Source organism: Micromys minutus (genome assembly GCF_963924665.1).
Source record: "Micromys minutus genome assembly, chromosome: 1".
Lineage (NCBI taxonomy): Eukaryota > Metazoa > Chordata > Mammalia > Rodentia > Muridae > Micromys > Micromys minutus.
Window position 1 is genome coordinate 39,264,664 of NC_137969.1, and position 21,235 is coordinate 39,285,898.

Consider the following 21,235-nt stretch of genomic DNA (forward strand, 5'->3'; position numbering starts at 1 on the left):
TCTCTCTCTCTCTCTCTCTCTCTCTCTGTCTGTCTGTCTCTCTCTCTGCCTCTACCACCCTCTTAACTCTCTGATGACCTGAATAAACTCTATTCTGTGTTAAAAAAAAAAGAATATATTTTGTCAGTATATTTTTAAAACGTTTGATAGAATGCATTGAAATCTTACTAGTTGCCATAAACATAAAGTACATGTAGAACAGAACATAACATGAAAATAATCAGAGTTTTCTTGGTGTGTATAGATTAAACATAATGATTTTTAAATGCCAAAAATTGCCGCAACACTATATTCTTAGTTTTGATTTTTTTTAAAAAATTTCAGATACATTTTTTAAGGTTGTAATTAAGTATTTGTGGGTACATACACACACACACACACACACACACACACACACACACACACACATATATGTGTGTGTGTGTGTGTAACAATAATATAGGAAAAGAGGCTATTAATTTGAGGAGATAGTAGAGAGACTAAGAAGGGCTGTTGGGAAGAAAGGGGAATGTAATAAAGTTGTATTTTAATTAAAATATATTCATTTTTGAGCTTCACACAGTCTGTGAGTTGTTTCTGGGGTGTTCAGAGTTTTCTGGGGTTAGTATCCCATTATCAGTGACTGCATATTATGTCTGTTCTTTTGTGACTGAGTTATCTCACTCAGGATGATATTCTCTAGATGCAGCCATTTTCTTAAGAATTTGGTTAAGTCATTGTTTCTGATAGCTGAGTAGTATTCCATTGTGTAAATGTACCACAATTTTTGTATTCATTAATCTACTGAAAGACATCTTGGTTCTTTCCAAATTTTGGCTACTATAAATCGAGCTGCAATGAACATTGTAGTGCATGTATCTTTGCTGTGTGTTGGAGCATCTCTGGGGTAAAGGCCCAGAAGTGGAATAACTGGGTCTTCAGGTTATGTTCATTTTTCTGAAGAACTGCAAGACTGATTTCCAGAGTGGTTGTATCAGTTTACAACCCCACCAGCACTAGAGAAGTGTTCCTCTTTCTCGACATCCTCGCACATAATAAAAACAATATACAGCAAACCAACAGAAAACATTAAACTTAAGGGTGGGAAACTTGAAGCAATCCCATTAAAATCAGGAACTCAAAAAGGCTGCCCACTCTCCCACTACCTATTCAACCTTGTACTGGAAGTCCTGGCTGGAGCAATTAGACAACAAAAGGAAATCAAAGGGATACAAATTGGAAAGGATGGAGTAGAAACATCACTATTTGCAGATGACATAATAGTGTACTTAAGGGACCCCATAACTTCTACCAGAGAACTCCTACAGCTGATAAACAAGTTCAGCAAAGTGGCTGGGTATAAAATTAACTCAAACAAATCAGTAGCCTTTCTATATTCAAAGGACATAAATGTGGAGAAAGAAATTAGGGAATAGATACCCTTTACAATAGTCACAAAAACTATGAAATACCTTGGTGTGACTCTAACTTAGCAAGTAGAGGACCTGTATGAAAAGAACTTCAAACCTCTAAAAAAGGAAATTGAGGAAGATCTCAGAAAATGAAAAGATCTTTGATGCTCATGGATCAGAAGAATTAACATCTTAAAAATGAGCATCTTACTAAAAGCAATCTACAGATGCAATGCAATTCCTATCAAAATTCCAAACCAGTTCTTCATTGAGTTGGAAAGATCAATGTGCAATTTTATCTGGATTAACAAAAGACCTAGAATAGCAAAATCCATCCTCAACAATAAGAATACATCTGTGGGAATCACTATCCCTGACCTCAAGCTATATTACAAGGCTATTGTACTGAAAACTGCATGGTACTGGTACAGAAATAGGAACGTGTATCAATGGAATAGAATAGAAGATCCAAAAATGAACCCTCATGTATATGGTCAACTCATTTTTGACAAAGGAGCTGTAAACAGGCAATGGAAAAAGGATACCCTATTCAACAAATGGTGTTGGTCCAACTGGTACTCAGCATGCAGAAGAATGAAAATAGACCCTTTCTTTTCTCCTTGTACAAAGCTCAAGTGTAAGTGGATCAAAGATCTCCACATTCAACCAGGTACACTGAAACTATTAAATGAGAAAGTAGAGAAAACCTTAGAACTCATAGGCACAAGAGAAAATTTCCTGAACAGAACACCAATGGCTTGAGCTCTAAGGTCAAAGATTGAAAAATGGGACTTAAAGAGATTACAAATTTTCTGTAAGGCTAAATACACTGTAAAAAAAAAAAAACAAATGGGCAGCCAACAGACTGGGAAAAGATCTTTACCAACACCACATCAGATAGAGGCCTAATATCCAAGGTATACAAAGAACTCAAAAAGCTAGACACCAGAGAATTAAACAACCCTGTTAAATACTGGGGTACATACTTAAACTAAAAGTTCTCAATCGAGGAATATAGAATGGCTGAGAAACATCTAAGGAAGTGCTCAACATCCTTAGCCATCAGGGAAATGCAAATCAAAACAACCCTGGGATTCCACCTCACACCAGTCAGATTGGCCAAGATCCAATACTCAGGTCACAACAGATAAAACATTTTTTAAAACATTAACTTTAGTAAATCCTGCTTGAATTGCTGTCATAATAATAAAGTAAAGTGGGCCCCACTTCCATTTATTGCCTTGTATATTGGGTTACCACTATATTGGTGTGTGCCTGCACAGGTACACACACACACACACACACACACACACACACACACACACACACAAACACACACACAGAGTGAGATACAGAAAGAAAGAGAGAGAGAGAGAGAGAGAGAGAGAGAGAGAGAGAGACTTACTGAAGACACATTCAACATAAGACAAATTCAAATTTGTTTAAAAATTATTTGAAAATTTGATTCAAGGTTATTTTTATTCCCACTCCTCCTCTTCTCTCTCTTCCACCTGTTATTTGTTTCTTTGTTTTTTCCTTCTTTGCATTCTTCCTATCTCCCATTACATTTCCAGAATACTGTCTCAACCTAATTTCAAACTCCTGTTCTTAGTTTCTAAAGGGCCATTATAACACTGGCATCTCCCCTAAGTATCTGTGGTGGTTTGAATTTGTAATGTGAATAACTATTGTCTTTTTTTTTCATAATGCTCAGTTATATGTGTATATGTGTATAATAAATGAGTAATCTTGTCGTGATTTCACACTAAAGTTAAGCATGTGAGTAGAAAAGAAAGTTTTGTAGAATATATGTATTTATTAAACTTCTATGCTACCAGAAGACAGAATAAAAACAGGAACAGCCATGATCTCTTTGAAGTAAGCCATGATCTCTTTAAACTAGGCATTCCTATTTACATCTTCAAAACTTGAATGGAAATAGAATTTTTTTAAGCAACAATGTATGAAACAGTCACCTTTGAGAATGTTTGAAGTGCCTTGCCACCTGAGGGGATCATAAGGGATCATAAGACATAATTCACAGGTTTGCTTACAGACCATTTTTGGAAAAAATGTTGTAAGTAAAATATCTGATTGGTTGAGTATTAACAGTGACATTCTTAGATGATCCCTATTGTTTACTAGACTCACTTAAAATCAAGGACAGATACACTTAATTCAACTTTGTTATCTCCCACTTCCTAGAACTTTTTACTTTGTAATACTTGAGAAACTGTCCAATCACTTCCCCTTCACAGAATGCACAAAGAGACAAAAGCAGGAGAAAAACCTAAACTGAAGAAAACGAGACTCTTTTCTGGTTATGTTTTGGGAAAACAGACTCATTAGCATAAGCTGTATGAAATACACCTATTCTACCTCCCTCAAAATATACACTCACACACACCCTTTGGTGTGCAATGTCACGTTTAAGTAACAAATAGTGTGAATCGTTTATATAGTACAGACCTGATAACTTGAAATTTATTATAGATATAAGACTATAGTATCTATAAATGTATGAAATGTCAAAGAACACAAAATCCTTTCATAATATAACAAAAGAATTACCTAATTATATATTGCCGAATATTTAATACCAAAAATATCTACAACAGAAAGTAATGAAACAAGTGACCTTTATTAAAGTTATATTTGTCATTTGACAATCACCCTCATATTTATTCTATACAATATTCTGAATTATAATAAAAATAACCATAAAATTACAGAATAGAATCAGAATATACATATATATGCTTTTATTTTTCTCTGAAACACCAAATTAATAATTTCTTATTCCTAATAAAGCTGAACTAACTCTATGTCAGCAAATGCACTCACTCTACTTCCGATCAGTAAGCCCTCAAGGGGGTCATGAAATTGACAGTGATATAAGTAGCAAGCTCCTATCTGTAGCCTGTCTGTTCTAGAGTATTAATTGCACTGCTGGTATTTAAAGGACTGCAATGAACATTCCCATTTGGTATTCTGTGGCAATTTAATCACAATCCCAGTCATCAGTAAGTGTTACCCAGTGGATAATATCATTCATCATAAGGCTGATATGATACACTTGGGGTCGTGACAGCTTTATCTTCATTATCCAACTTATGTGGTGACTTGTACGATTAAATGTCACCAGCAACCTCCTAATTGCCAAAACCCACTGCCCTCTTTAGACTCCCCATGTCAGTTCTTCTTTCTGAATTAATTGACTCTGTTAAAGCTGCATAGTTATTACACTTCTCTCTCTCTCTCTCTCTCTCTCTCTCTCTCTCTCTCTCTCTCTCTCTCTCTCTCTCTCTCTCTCTCCTTCTCTCTCCCTCTGTCTCTCCCTCTCTCCCTTCCTCCCTCCTTCCCTCCCTCCCTTTCTCTTTTTCTGTCTCTCTCTCCATCTCTCCCCATCCCTCCTTCCCTACCTGCCTTCCTCTCTCTCTCTCTCTCTCTCTCTCTCTCTCTCTATGTATCTGGGATTTTTACTTTTATTTTTTTCAAAATGCCTATGTTTGGTTTTTATAAGAACTTTGACTATTTCCATGCTCCATTTTGTTTTACATGTACTTTATGCTCATTGTAACTATTAAGTTTTCAATGCACACTATCAAACCTTTAAAAAAATCAAGTACTGACTAAAAAATATATTCATACAGTTTTATGTAAAAATTATTTTAAAATCTGAAAAAAAGTACTGACAAAAATGTATTGTATAATTTTATGTAAACAATGCTTAAAATCTGTACATTTATCTTTGTTTTGTAAAATAAAGTTGTTAAAAAAGGCAAACATAAAAAAGAAGTTTATTTCATTATTATAATTAGAATATTCCATAATTTCTTTGAAGGAGTTTAAATACTTAAGGCCTGATATGTTGTACCATAAATATTTTAATAAATATCAGTCAAACTCCTTAATATTGTATCCTAAGTAAAGTATATGTCTGTATAGAAAAAACAACTGATCTCTTGATCATAATGCCATGATATGCTTTCTTAAAATATAAAGAATTATTTTTAAATTTATCAATCTTATTCTTTATCTAGAACTTTGAGGACTATGGAGATATAGCCTGCTAACCAGCTGATAATTTAATTTGGTAAACATTGGTCACTGCTAGATGAATAAATAAGCTTTCTAAAATAAGACAAAGAGAATGCTGTAACACAGAGCAATTGCAATAGCTGAAATATGAGCATTTATTATAAGTCAATACAAGCCCCAAATATTGTAATCATGTCAAAAGGGTTGTGAGAATGTCTAAAAGTATGCTTGGTTGTGTTAAAGACTAGTCAAAGACAAGGCTGCCCACTCTCCCCCTCCTGATTCAACTTAGTACTGGAAATCCTGGCAGGAGTAATTAGAAAACAAAAGGAGATCAAAGGGATACAAATTGGAAAGGAAGAAGTAAAAACATGACAGTTTACAGATGAAATGATAGAGTAAATAGGGGACTAAACAATTTCTGCCAGAGAAATTCTACAGCTGATAAATAAGTTCAGCAAAGTGGGTAGATACAAAATTAACACAAACAAATCAGTAGCATTCTTCTACGCAAAGAAAAAACATGCAGAGAAAGAAATTAGGGAAAAGATACCCTCACAATAGTCACAAACAGTATGAAATAAAGAGGTTTGACTCTAACTAAGCCAGTGAAGGACCTGTATGACAAGAACTTCAAATCTCCAAAGAAGGAAATTGAGAAACATATCAGAAAATGGAAAGATCTCACATGCTCATAGACTGGAAGGATCACCATTGTAAAAATGGCAATCTTACTAAAAGCAATCTACAGATTAATTGAAATCCCCATCAGAATTTCAACATAATTCTTTATAGAGTTGGAAAGAACAACGAACATTTTCTTTTTTTTTTTTTAATGGAAGAAAATATAGTTTTATTTTTTATTTTATTTTTTAAGAAAAAATTTTTTAACCTTTTTGCATAAATGTATACAAATACAATTGTGTCAGTGCTTGGCTTTTTTATCTTTTTTTCTTTTTTTAAAATGTTTAATACTCTGCATTAAAGTCTTACTATTTACAATGAGCAAAAAGTACAAGTAAAACAGGAAATAACCCAGATTAGTCAACTTGTTCTTGGTGTGTAAGTACTGAGCATGGCATTTTATTTGTTTTTTTTTTTTTTTTTTTTTTTTTGCTTTGTTTTGTTTTGTTTTGTTTTTTTCTTGAACTTCACACAGTCTGTGAGTTGTTTCTGGGGCAGACTGAGCCTCTGGGGTTAGCATCCCACTATCGGTGACTACATAATGTGTCTGTTCATTGTGACTGGGTTATCTCACTCAGGATGATATTCTCTAGATGTAGCCATTTTCTTAAGAATTTGGTTAAGTCATTGTTTCTGGTGGCTGAGTAGTATTCCATTGTGTAAATGTACCACAATTTTTGTATCCATTCATCTTCTGAAAGACATCTGGGTTCTTTCCAGCTTTTGGCTATTATAAATAGAGCTGCTATGAACATTGTGGTGCATATATCTTTGTTGTGTATTAAAGTGTCTCTGGGGTATATGCCCAGAAGTGGAATAGCTGGATCTTCAGGTAGTACTATGTCCAATTTTCTGAGGAATCGCCAGACTGATTTCTAGAGTGGTTGTATCAGTTTACAACGCCACCAACAGTGGAGAAGTGTTGCACGTTCTCAAGAAGCACGTCAGCATCTGCTATCATCTGAGTTTTGGATCTTGGCCAATCTGACTGGTCTGAGGTGGAATCTCAGGGTTGTTTTGATTTGCATTTCTCTGATGGCTAAGGATTTTGAGCATTTCCTTAGATGTTTCTCAGCCATTCAATATTCCTTAATTGAGAACATTTTGTTTAGCTCTGTACCCCATTTTCTAATAGGATTGTTTGATTCTCTGGGGTCTAGCTTTTTGAGTTCTCTCTATACCTTGGATATTAGGCCTCTATTTGATGTGGAGTTGGTAAAGATCTTTTCCCATTCTGTTGGCTGCTGTTTTGTTTCCTTGAAAATGTCCTTAGACTTACAAAAACTTTGCAATCTCATTGAGTCCCATTTGTTAATCTTTGACCTTAGAGCTTGAGCCATTGGTGTTGTGTTCAGAAAATTTTCTCCTGTGCCTATGTGTTCTAAGATTTTCCCTACTTTCTCATCTAATAGTTTCAGTGTATCTGGTTTAATGTGGAGATCTTTGATTCATTACACTTGAGCTTTGTACAAGGAGAAAAGAAAGAGTCTATTTTCATTCTTCTGCATGCTGAGTGCCAGTAAGACCAGCACCATTTGTTGAATAGGCTGTCCTTTCAATTGAATGTTTACTGCTCCTTTGTCAAAAATCAGGTGACCATATATGTGAGGCTCATTTCTGGATCTTCTATTCTATTCTATTGATCCATTTACCTATTTCAGTACCAGTACCATGCGGTTTTCAGCACAATTGCCTTGTAATATAGCTTGATGTCAGGGATAGTGATTTCCGAAGATGATTTCTTGTAGTTGAGGATGGATTTCATTACTGTAGTTTTTTTGCTATTCCATATTAAATTGCAAATTGATCTTTCCAAGTCAATGAAAAACTGGGTTGCAATTATGATGGGGATTGCAATGAATCTGTAGATTGCTTTTTTTAAGAATGACCATTTTTAAAATGTTGATCCTTCCCATCTATGAGCATGGGATATATTTCCATTTTCTGAGTTCTTCCTGTTTTCCTTCTTTACAGGTTTGAAGTTCTTGTCATACAGATTCTTCACTTGCTTACTTAAAGTCACACCAAGTTATTTCAATTTTTTTTGACTATTATGAAGGGTATCTTTTCCTTAATTTCTTTCTCCACATGTTTGTCCTTTGAATATAGGAAGGCTACTGATTTGTTTGTGTTAATTTTTTATCCAGCCACTTTGCTGAACTTGTTTATCAGCTGTAGGAGTTCTCTGGTGGAATTTTTGGGGTCACTTATGTACACTATCATGTCATCTGCAAAGAGTGATATGTTTACCTCTTCCTATCCGATTTGTATCCCCTTAATCTCCTTTTGCTGTCTAATTGCTCCAGCTAGGACTTCCAGTACTATGTTGAATAGGCCGAAGGCGAGTGGGCAGCCTTGTCGAGTCCCTGATTATAGTGGGGTTGCTTCGAGTTTCCACCGTTAAGTTTGAAGTTGGCTGTTGGTTTGCTGTATATTGCTTTTATCATGTTTAAGTATGGATTTGGATTCCTGATATTAACAAAACTATTAACATGAAGGGGTGTTGAATTTTTCAAATGCTTTCTCAGCATCTAGTGAGATGACAATATTATTTTGTTCTTTCAATATATTTATGTGGTGGAGTACATTGATGGATTTCCTTATATTAAACCATCCCTGCATCCCAGGGATGAAGCCTACTTGATCATGCTGAATTATCGTTTTGATGTATTCCTGGATTTGGCTTGCAAGCATTTTTTGAGTATTTTTGCATCAATGTTCATAAGTGAGATTGGTCTGAAGTTCTCTTTTCTTGTAGGGTCTTAGTGTGGTTTAGGTACGAGGGTTATTTTAGCCTCAATAAATGAGTTGGGTAGTATTCCATCTCATTCTATCTTCTGGAATAGTTTGCAGAGTATTGGTGTTATGTCCGCAATAAATGTCTGATAAAATTCTGCACTAAACCCGTCTGGACCTGGGCTTTTTTTGGTTGGGAAGCTTTTGGTGACTTCTTCTATTTCTTTACGTGTTATGGGATTATTTAGATGGTTTACCTCGTCCTGGTTTAACATTAGGATCTTGTGTCTGTCTAGGAATTCATCCATTTCCTCCCGATTTTCCACCTTTGTGGAGTATAGGTTTTTGTAGTAGGATCTGACGATTTCTTGAATATCCTCAGTTTCAGTTGTTATGTCTCCACTTTCCTTTCTGATTTTGTTAATTTACATACTTTCTCTTTGCCCTCTAGTTAGTCTGGCTAGGGGTTTATCAATCTTGTTGATTTCCTCAAAGAACCAACTCTTGGTTTTGTTGATATTTTTGGTTACTATTTGGTCTATTTCTGCCCTAATTTTGATTATTTCTTACTGTCTACTCTTCTTCAGTATATCTGCTTCCTTTTGTTTTAGAGCTTTTAGCTGTGCTGTCAAGTTGCTGATATTTTCTTAGCTCTCCAGTGTTTTTTATAAGTGCATAGGCTATGGTTTTCCTCTCAATATTGCTTTCATTGCATCCCATAGGTTGGGTATGTTGTGTTTTCATTTTCATTAAATTCTAGAAAATCCTTAATTTCTTTCTTTAATTCTTCTTTGTCCCTGCTATTTTTTAACAGAGCATTCTTTAGTTTCCATGTGTATGTGGGCTTTTTGTTGTCTTTGTTGTTGTTAAAGACCAGCCGTAGAACATGGTGATCTGAGAGGATGCATGGGAGTATTTCAATCTTCTTATATCGATGGAGGCTCATTCTGTGTCCAATTATGTGGTCAATTTTCGAGAAAGTGCCATGGGGTGGTGAGAAGAAGGTGTATTCTTTTACTTTGGGATAGTATGTTCTGTATATATCTATTAATTCTAGTTGGTTCAAAGTCTCTGCTAGTTTTGCAGTGTCCTTGTTCAGTTTCTGTTTCCCTGATCTGTCCATTCGTGAGAGTGGGGTATTACAGTCTCCCACTATTATTGTGTGGGTGAAATGTATTTTTTGAGCTTTAGTAGGGTTTCTTTTATGAATGTGGGTGATTTTTTATTTGGAGCATATAAGTTAAGGATTGAGAGTTCCTCCTGACAGATTTCCCCGGTAATGAGTAAAAAGTGTCTTTCCTTATCTTTTTTAATAACTTTTGGTTGGAAATTTACTTTATTCGATATTACTATAGCCACTCCAGCTTGCTTCTTGGGGCTGTTTGCTTGGAAGTTTTTTTCCCACCCTTTTACTCTGAGATAGTGTCTGTCTTTGTATCTGAGATGAGTTTCTTCTATGCAGCAAAAGGCTGGATTTTGTTAATGTATCCAGTCTTATAGCCTATGTCTCTTTATTTGGGAGTTGAGTCCATTTATGTTAACAGATATCAAGGAATAGTTGTTTCTGTTTCCTGCCATTATTGCTTTTGTGGGTTTAGTTGTGTCTGTGTTTTTTTCTTCTTTTAGTTTTCTTTTTTAGGAGTTTTCTTGTTTTTACTAGGCTGTATTTTCCCTCATTGTATTGGTTTTCCACCTATAATTCATTGTAGTGCTGTGTTTGTGGTCAGATATTGTGCAAATTTTGATGTTTCTTGAAATATCTTCATTTCTCCATTTATGGTGATTGATAGTTATGCTGGGTATAGCAGCTTGGGCTGGCACTTGTGCTCTCTTAGGGTATGCATTCTGTCGGTCCAGGCTCTTCTAGCTTTCATAGTCTCTGTTGAGAAATCGGGTGTGATTCTGATTGGCCTGCCTTTATATGTTAACTGACCTTTTTCCCTTACTGCTTTTAGTATTATTTCTTTGCTTTGGGCACTTGGTGTTTTGACTATTATGTGTCGGCAGGTATTTCTTTTCTGGTCCAACCTATTTGGAGTTCTGTAGGCTTCTTTTATGCTCGTGGTCATCTCATTCTTGAGGGTAGGGAAGTCTTCTTCTAAGATTTTGTTGAAGATATTTACTGTGCCTGTTAGTTGATACTCTTCTCCCTCGTCTATTCCTATTATCCTCAGGTTCGGTCTTCTTATTGTGTCCTGGATTTCTTGGACATTTTGGGTTAGGAGCTTTTTGTTTTTTGCATCTTCTCTGGTTGTTTTGTCTATGTTTACCATGTTACCTTCTGCCCCCGAGATTCTTGCTTCCATCTCTTGTAATCTATTGGAAATGCTTGCTTCTGTGACTCCTGATTTCTTTTTTAGGTGTTCTGCCTCTAGGGTTATCTCTTTTAGTGATTTCTTTATTGTGTCAATTTCTGTTTTAAATTCCCTCTTCAATTCCTTCATCTCTTTGATTGTGTTTTCCTCTAGTTCTTTGAGTTCTTTGTGTTTTTTTTTTTTTTTTTTTTTTTTTTTTTTTTTTTTTGCTTCTTCTTTAAAAGCTTCTGATTCTTTTTGCTTTTCCTCTTCTTCTTGTTTAAGTATCTCTATCAGCATCCTGATGTATGATTTCAGGTCTGCATCTTCTTTTTCTGGAGTGTTTGGCATTCTTAAGTTTGCTGTTGTGGGAGAGCTGGGTTCTGGAGTTTCCAGGTTTTCTTCGTTTCCTTGGGATATACTCTTTCTCTTTCCTCTTGCCATTTTCTTGTAAGTGATATGTTCTTGCCTTTCCCTTGTATCTGGTCTGTGTCCCTGGTTCTTCACTGGTCTAGGTGGCAGATGGGCCAAGCCCTGTTCTGTGCCCCAAAGTCACCGGTTTGGCACAGAGTTCCCAATGCTGTGTTCCTGTTTGGTGGATCAGGCAGGGCAGGGATGCACTTTCTGTCCATACTCGGCAGAAATCTCTATGTTCCCTGGCTGCCCAGATCTCCTTCTCACCAGTCTTTAAACATTTGGGAGCTTCTGGTCCTTAGAGCTCCACCAATGGCTTGAGCTCTAAGGTCAAAGATTGACAAATGGGACTTAATGAGATTGCAAAGATTCTGTAAAGCTAAAGACACTCTCAAGAACAAAAAGCGGCAGCCAACAGAGTGGGAAAAGATCCTTACCAACTCCACAACAGATAGAGGCCTAATCTCCAAGGTATACAAAGAACTCAAAAAGCTAAATACCAGAGAATCAAAAAATCCTACTAAAAAATGGGGTATAGAATTCAACAAAAAGTTCTCAATTGCGGGACATCGAATGGCTGAGAAACATGTAAGGAAGTGCTCAACATCCTTAGCCATCAGGAAAATGCAAATCAAAACAACCCTGAGATTCCACCTCACACAAGTCAGATTGGCCAAGATCCAAAACTCAGATGACAACAGATGCTGCCAAGGATGTGGAGAAAGAGGAACACTTCTCCACTGTTTGTGGGGTTGAAAACTGATACAATCACTCTAGAAATCAGTCTGGCAGTTCCTCAGAAAATTAAACATTGTACTACCTGAATATCCATTCATTCTACTTCTGGTCCTATACCCCAGAGATGTTCCAACATACAACAAAGATACATGCACCATGATGTTCATAACATCCCTACTTATAATACTCAGAAGCTGGAAAGAGCCCAAATGTCCTTCAGTAAATGAATGGATACAAAAATTGTGGTATATTTACACAATGGAATGCTACTCAGCTATCAGAAACCATGACTTTATGAAATTCTTATGAAAATTGATGCATCTAGAGAGTATCATTATAATGAAGTAACCCAGTACCAAAATAACAGGTATAATATTCTGTCACTGGTAATTGTATACAAACCCCAGAAAGCTCTGAACACCCATGAAACAACTCACAGAACATATGAAGTTCAAGAAAAAGAAAAGTCAAAAAAAAAAAAGAAAGAAAGAAAAAGAAAAATGAGTATGTTTAATCTTTACACACCATGAAAACTTTCATTCTTTCCAGGTTACATCTTCTTTTATAGGTACTTTATGCTCACTGTAACTAGAAACATTTTAATGCATACTATCAAACCTTTATAAAAATGAAGTACTGACAAAAATGTATTCATATACTTTTATGCAAAAATGCTTTTAAAATCTGTACATTTATCTCTGTTTTTTAAAGTAAAGATGTTCAATTAAAAAAAAGAATAGTCAAAGCTATTAAAGTTAAAATAATCTTTTACTATTGGAAGGTCTCATCTCCATTGTACTATACTGTAAACAAACTTAGTTCTGAAGTACACTAGTTCAGGCATGCACAGAAGGCACAATCTCTAACCTCATGCAGTATCTGAAATTCTTTGAAATCCAGTGTGAAGTATTACAGACACTTGAGATGGTTACTTTCGAAAATGTGTAGAAGCTGATATATGACATTACTGCTTTAAAATGAAGTTTCATTGATAGACACCAACAAGTACTTCAGCAACATATATATCTGTGCCTCAGTCTAGTACCTTTTTGCTGAAGAACCGTTTAAGGGCTTTTGGACAGTTTAGCTTGATAATCTCTTGGTATTTAATAGGTATGGCTGAGAAATTTGGATCTTCACTGTTTTAGTTCTATATTTGATTTTATAGCCAGTACTCTTGACTGATGATTATATCCATTCTACTCCCCCCCCAGTTTTGAATATAAATTTCTTCTGATTGGAGCTTTTTACTTCTTTCCAGCTTGGAACTATCAATAGGTTAGGGGGCATTGTACAAGATCTCGTGCCATCTGCACAGTAAGTGAAAATTTACCACATTGGGGTGAAAACTTAGTCCCCTTCTGATTTAGATGGGAAGGGGAGTGTAGAGGCTCTACCAAGTTAGAGAAATAAAACAGACATAGTTTCAGCTACTAAGATGAAGTTAAAGTACAGTGACTGTTATAAATTGTCAACACTACGTCTGTCCTCCAAGGGATCCAGCAGACAGCATCAGGTTTGTCAGAGTCGTTTACAAACACACTGGTGAACCTGCTTTGGTAAATCCCTGCTTACATGGAGGCATGTTCAGTTTGGCCTTTGTTTCTAGACCACTTATCTATGCATGTTCAACCCTTATTTCCATGTCTTCCTCTGACAAACTTCCCATGAATTCACCAATTTTTGGCAGCTCTACTTAATCTGACAATGAAATTTCAGCAGCAAATTGTTTGGTATATCCAGATAGTCTTCCATTAACACTAATTCCCTTGGGTTGATTTTAAGATGATAAGTGATTGAAAAGTGGAGAGTTAGGCAGAGAAAAGGCTTGAACAGTGGAAGAAGAGAGAGGGGGGAGATTCTGGGAGGAACAGAGACTGAGGCAGATAGATATGTATGTTTCTCTCGGCGCATCTCTAGTTTGATGAGGCTGTTATTATTGTTTTTAAACATTTATATATGCCTTTTTATCTCATATAGAAGGGCAGTTGTATCTTTGTCCATTAGTTGTAACCTTATTATGTAGAGTGGGTGTAGATTGAGAATTTCATATATAAACCCACTTGATAAGTCACGTTAATACCTGGCTGTCAAGAAAAGGAACTTGCCTGGTTGGTTGTATCCACCTGAGACAGAAGGAGCAGGGGCAGTAGGTTAAACCATACTAGAATTCATGGAGTTGGCCTGTAGCACCAAGTAGTGTGGAGACCACATGTTGTGTGCTCGGCTCCATATTAGAGTAGGATCTGGGGAGTGAGACCAGGAGGCTGGAGTGCAGATAAAAGGTTAAGCCATCTTTCAATATTTACTGCAACAACTTCCAACAGGATACTGAGTTGAAGATTGAGTGTCTGTAGTTAAAAGTGTTGTATATTGGACAGAAATGTCTAAACTAGTAATTATAGTAAGTAAATAAAAATAGCTTGCATTATTTTGTAAAACTTGATTTTTCCCATGACCATTAATTTGAAGGAAAGGATTCTATGTCCAATACAGTTATTTTAATTATATTATCTATGTTTTTGAAATGAACAATGTACACCCATATATGTTAATTCCATTATTACTTTTTATAAATCTGTTTTGCTGGTGGTGGTGGTAGTGGTTATGGTGGTATTTTCTTGTTTGTTTGTTTGTTTGTTTGTTTTAGTTTGCTTAACAACTCAAGAGTTTCCATTAAACTGATTATTAGAGCAACTATTTGTGTGAACTCTTTCACTAAAACACTAACTTTCTAAAAGCCTACTCTCATTTCATCTTTTAGTCCTCAATAGTCTACCTCTTTGTTCATGTCAAGTTATACTATTATTTAAATTGTTTTACTTAAAAGTGTATTGCAAATTTGTAGGCTTCAATGAAGATTTTCGTACCCTCTCCATTTTTGTTAGTGCCTCCTTGCTTCCCCTGATTTATCACATAACCCCTTATCCCTCCCTGGTTAATACCTTCAGCTCTCAGTGTTGCATTTTACTATATTTTTCATAGATATATTCTACAATTTATCTTACTTAATGTGTTCCCCCAAAGACTACTTTCTATTATGCTGGATTCTGTTTGTACTCCATGTTTAACACACAAAGTAAAAAGTAAGGAAAAATATCACATTTATGTTTTGGCAGGAATTACTGCAATCACTGTATTTTTTTTTTTAAAACCATGCATTTCCTTGTAAATTCTTTTATTTAGTTTTTCTTTACAAGTGAATTACATTCCACTGTGTATATGTAGCATATTTTTTTCTGTACTTTTAATCTACTGGTAGCTATCTAATTTACTGTATTCCTTAGCTATTATTTAACTAAGAAGATATGAATATAAAATAAATATCTTGGTATTATATAAAGTGCATTGGGTGTATGCCCAAAAGTGACTAAGGGGGGACATAGGAATTCTCCTTCTAGTTAAAAATCTTTCTAGACTGATTTCCAAAATAAATATTCATTATATTACCAAAAATTATATGAGCTCCCTTTTAACATATCTATGGCAGCATTTTTGACATTTTCATTCCTAATCATAATTATTCTGAAAGGAATAATATAGAAAATTCTTTTAAAAGTCATTTAGTGCTAAACTTTTCTTACAAGTCTCTTCTCTACTTCCAGTTATATCCTCCTATTCTAGTTTATCCTTCATTTTTTTTATAATATTATGTTCTATTTCCTCTCTCTTGTGAGATCTTCACCCACTCTTTCTGTTTCTAGCAATCTAAGACCTGTGCATCTTTTAGCACATACATCAAAAGATTAAAAGCTAACACCCACATAAAAGAGAAAATGCAATGTTTGTCTTTTTTGATTATGAATTATCTCACTGAGGATGACTAAGGCTTGTACCATCCATTTATCTGTACATTTTATAATTTATATTTAACATCTAAATTATAGTTTTGTGCCTCTCAGGAGACAGTTTTATCAGGCTCCTGTCAGCAATTACTTCTTGGAATTAGCAATATTGTCTGGGATTGATGGTATGTATGGGATGGATCTACAGGTGGAACAGTCTTTAGATAGCTGTTCCTTCAGTCACTGTTTCATATTTTGTCTCCATATTTCTTTCCTTGAGTATCTTCTTCCTCCTCTAAGAACTCAGTTGATAGAGTTATTTGGCGCTCTGGAGTATAATTACTTGAAATCTTAGTATAACTTGAATACTAGCCTTCTATCAGATGTAGGGTTTGTAAAAGTCTTTCCCCAATCTGTTGGTTGTCATTTTGTCATATTGTCAATGTCCTTTGTCTTACAGAAGTTTTGAAATTTTATGAGGTCCCATTTTTAAAGTGCTGGTCTGTTCAGGAAAATTTTCCCTATGCCCTTATGATTGAGGCTCTTCCCCAATCTCTCTTCTGTTAGTTTAAGTATATCTGGTTTTATATGGAGGTCCTTGACCACTTGGACTTGAGATTTATACAAGGAGATGAGCATGGATCTATTTGCATTTTCTACATGGTGACTGCCAGTTGAACCAGCACTTTTTGTTGAAAGTGCTGTCTATATTTTACCGGATTTGTTTAGCTCCTTTTTCAAAGATCAAGTTACCATAGGTGTGTGGGTTCATTTCTGGGTCTCTAGTTCTATTCCATTGATCTACCTACATGTCTCTGTACCAATACCACGCAGTTTTTATCACTGTTTCTTTATGATACATCTTGAGGTTAGGGATAGTGATCCTCCCAGAATTCTTGTTTTTTATTTTTGAAAATAGTTTTCCCCATTCTGTTTGGTTGTTGTTGTTGTTGTTGTTGTTGTTGTTCCAAATGATTTTGCATTATTTGTCCCAGTGCTCTGTACTGCTTCCTTCTTGAAAAGCAGAATTTCAAATGCATCAGCACATATGCAATTCCATGATAAATTCTGAGCCATAAACCACGGTGATTTTTTTAGCATGGTTTCTTGCTTCTACTATATTTAGGAATGTATAGGTTAGAGATTTATAGTCTGTTGATATCAGTGTTTCTTCAGATAACAGTAAAATCCTTTAACAGGGTTGTAAAATAATTGAAAAGTAGATAATTTATTAGTGATTGTCTCAGAATTGTAAACTTAATTTTGTTGGTCATTACATCATTCCAATGACCAAAGAGGGTCAGCCATGGAAATGAAATTGGCAATGTCCTTATTGAGGTAAATAAATACCTACAGAACCAGCAGAGAAAGAAAAAAGATGTATGCTCTGAACATATAATTAGTCTGCCAACCACTTACGTATATTTTAACTGAGTTTGTACCAAAAGAATAACATTTACCGGAGCCTAAATATGTGAAAAGTAAGGTTAGAAATCATTGTGATTTTTCTTTAACTTTGATATGGTTGATACTGATTGTCTTATCTGTATGAATTAACTGGTCACTTGGGTTATCTATTGATAACTCATTGAAGCACATATCTCAAAATAGTTGCCATTAAATAAGGCTGAATGAAACCAAGCTGGTTTTTCATACCCAATCCAGGAAGCCTCAGATAACAGCAAAGGCCGAATATATAGTTTATGTATGGAGAATAAAAGTAATGAAGTGGAAAAAATGCCTGATAACAGACACATGTGACTAACCATTAGTAATTACAAAAGGCAGGCTGCCCCAAGGCTCTTCAGAAAGACAACAGTTGTTTGCTTACACCAATTATAAGTTTCAATTTGAAACTTGCATTTTTAGAACAATAAAACAAAATAATTGATGGTATTATGTTTGTAGTGATTCATTACAATAATAGTATAAAGGTAATATACTGCTCTAAAATATGTGATAAAATCATTGTGAATTGTTTCTGGGGTGTTCAGAGCTTTCTGGGGTTAGTATCCCATTATCAGTGACTGCATATTATGTCTGGTCTTTTGTGACTGGGTTATCTCACTCAGGATGATATTCTCTAGATGCATCCATTTTCTTAAGAATTTCATAAAGTCATTGTTTCTGAGAGCTGAGTAGTACTCCATTGTGTAAATGTACCACAATTTTTGTATCTGCTCATCTACTGAAGTTCAAGAAAAGAAAAAAAAAAAGAAAGAAAAGAAAAATAAAATATTATGCTTAATCCTTACACACCAAGAAAACTTTGACTAATTCCAGGTTACATCCTGTTTTACATGTACTTTATGCTCATAGTATCTAGTAAGATCTTAATGCACACTACCAAACCTTTAAAAAAAAAAACAAGCACTGACAAAAATGTATTCATATACTTTTATGTAAAAATGCTTAAAATTTGTACATTTATCTTTGTTTTTTAAAATAAAGTTGTTCAACAAAATTATTGTGAATTGCTATTTATTTATGTGAAGTATAGGGCAAAATAAATAGCTGTAAGATGGCTTTGTCTCTTGTGATGTTACTAAAATCACACTTTGGTCCACTGAATTATTATTAGTTAAATATTCACTCCACTTATAACTTAAATATTGGACATAAATAATTTCATTATGTTAGCAGGTATTTGAGTCATTTGAATTAGATATTTTTAAAAATAAAGGATAGTATGAAACTGTTGAAACATACAAATTCTTATTTGCAAAGCAAGAGGGTAAGGCCTAAGACAGATAAGAGAATGCTTAGTTCAAATGACAAAAAATATTTAAAAAGCAAAAATCATAAGTACTTGGCATGGATTAAAAATGTACTGAAACTAATCAAACATTTGATAGGTTCTTTACTATCTCAGATCCAGTATAAATAATCTGGGGTGGTATTGTTTCCTAACAAATATTATTGCACTTTTCACTTTAATAGAAATGTCCATAAAGCTCTAATTTCCATTCTATAAGTACCATTAATTCTCTTTTAAAATATATGAATTGAAAAATACTTTACCATATTATATATAATAGAAATAATATTAAAATATGGCATATCCATAGTGACTTTTAAGTTTTGGAGATTATGATATAATTATAACATTTCTTCATTCTCTTCCTTCAAACTCCTTTGAGTTCATGTTTTCTCCATTTTAATTTAATATTATTACATATAACACACACACACACACACACACACACACACACACACACACACACACTCCTGAATGTAACTTCTGCATTCTGTACATATGTTACTAGTATTTTTTCAAAGCTAGCTATTTAAAATTGAACAAGAATTTAGTGTGTTCTTCAAGGCACAAGACCACATTTCCTGCTCCTAGCTTTCCTCAGAGGCCAATATTTCTTTTTGTATGGTTGATGCTTGTTTGGTTTTTCCCAAACACTTGAACATGTCCATATTATCTCTATTCTTTAGCTCATATTTAGGAAGTCATGTTGATAATATGTTATAGGTGTAGCTTCTGATATTACTAGGAGACAAACTCACACACCAAACTCACTGATTCTCTAAATCTTACAAACTTTTAGACATCTCTACACCTTGTTACATGAGCCTTTGATTTTTGTTGATATCTGATTTTAGATGAGTCCTATAACTGTTTTTTTTTTTTTATTGGTTCCAGTTTTCTGTAGTGGACTATATCTGTTGCAAAGAGATGTTTCTTTGATGAATGAGAAAAATGCTATATTTCAATACACCATATCAAATTATCCCACAAATTGCATTTTACGGTATTAAGCACTTGGCTTCAACTAAATAATTCATATTACTACTGTATCCTAGCTACATATATTTATGTACATTTGACAAGTTCTCAATAAACATTTTTCCCCAGAGGTGAATTAATTTATACAATCACAAATATCAGACAGAGGAAGGCAGTTGAGCTAAATGTTACTTCATAGTTTCTTAGAACCTCAGCCTTAGTGCTGGGGATGCTGGCAATGGACAATTGTATTAATCTTCCTCTCTTCTTATTAGGTAGAAAGAGGTAGACCTCAGTTTTCTCACCTGGTTTAATAGCTTGACAATTCAGGATAGACTTTTAAACATTGCAGGAGGTGGTGTGCACCCTACTTTGCTTATTCTCAAGGTTATAGTGTTTGCCCTCATGCCAGTTCCCAGAAAATGTGCTAATGGTGGTCAATACTGCAGTTTCAGCCAGGTCTTCAGCCTCTGTTGCCCTGCTAAAAAGGTTTGAAGATATGTAGAGGTGGCCCAGCTTTATGTCACAGAAAGAAGGAGTTTGTTGAGTCAGGTCTCAGCAAGTATGTGGAGGAGGTCAGGATCTTTGTTTCTCCATTAGATCTCTACTTTGAACTCTAAAATCATCTCTATAAACTCCTGGCCCCTGCCAGTAGGTGGGGAGCATTTAGCCCTGGGATTATATTTGCTGTTACTGCTGACTGACCATGGCTATGTAAATTCTTCTTTGTTCTTAATAAATCAGGAGGCGTTGGGGGACAGGCTTGAGGGAATCTTGCAAGTGTATAACTTGACTTTCTGCTCCTCGAGAGGGTGGAATTGGAATACAGCCACCAGGTCTAAAAGGAGCTCAATATATAGGGAAAAGGGGAGGCTGAATAGGGCTTCAGGGCAATGTGGCAGGTCATTTCAGGAGGAGCAAAGGCCAGAGTTATTGAGTTCACAGGGTGCCAGCAGAGGGCAGTCAGGGAAGCTGCTTATCATCCTCTTTTTCCTGGACTCTTTCAGCTTCCATTCCTGGACTTGAGGAGAGACCCTGAAGGAGAAGAAGTGGCTGAAATGGGAAAGGAGGAGTCAAACTATGGGTGCCTGAGAAGACTGGGGATGTAAAGGGTGGGTTGGAGTACTCAGTTGATGTCTAAGTGCAGAGCAGGAACTCACAACACACCCTTATGCACTAAATTATAAGTTTTTTGTCATTTAATTTTAAATTAATTTTAGAGAATCTTGGTGTGGTCATAGAAAAAGTTTAGAAAGAAGGTAAAATGTTAATGCAGGTGAAGTGTTAATTCTGCTTTATAGAATCTTGTCAGGGCAAAAAAAAACATCTAATTTTCACATCTAATTGAATCTAGTATACTAAATATAAAAGGTAACAATAAATTATAATAACAGATAAATGAAAAAAGAAAAAATA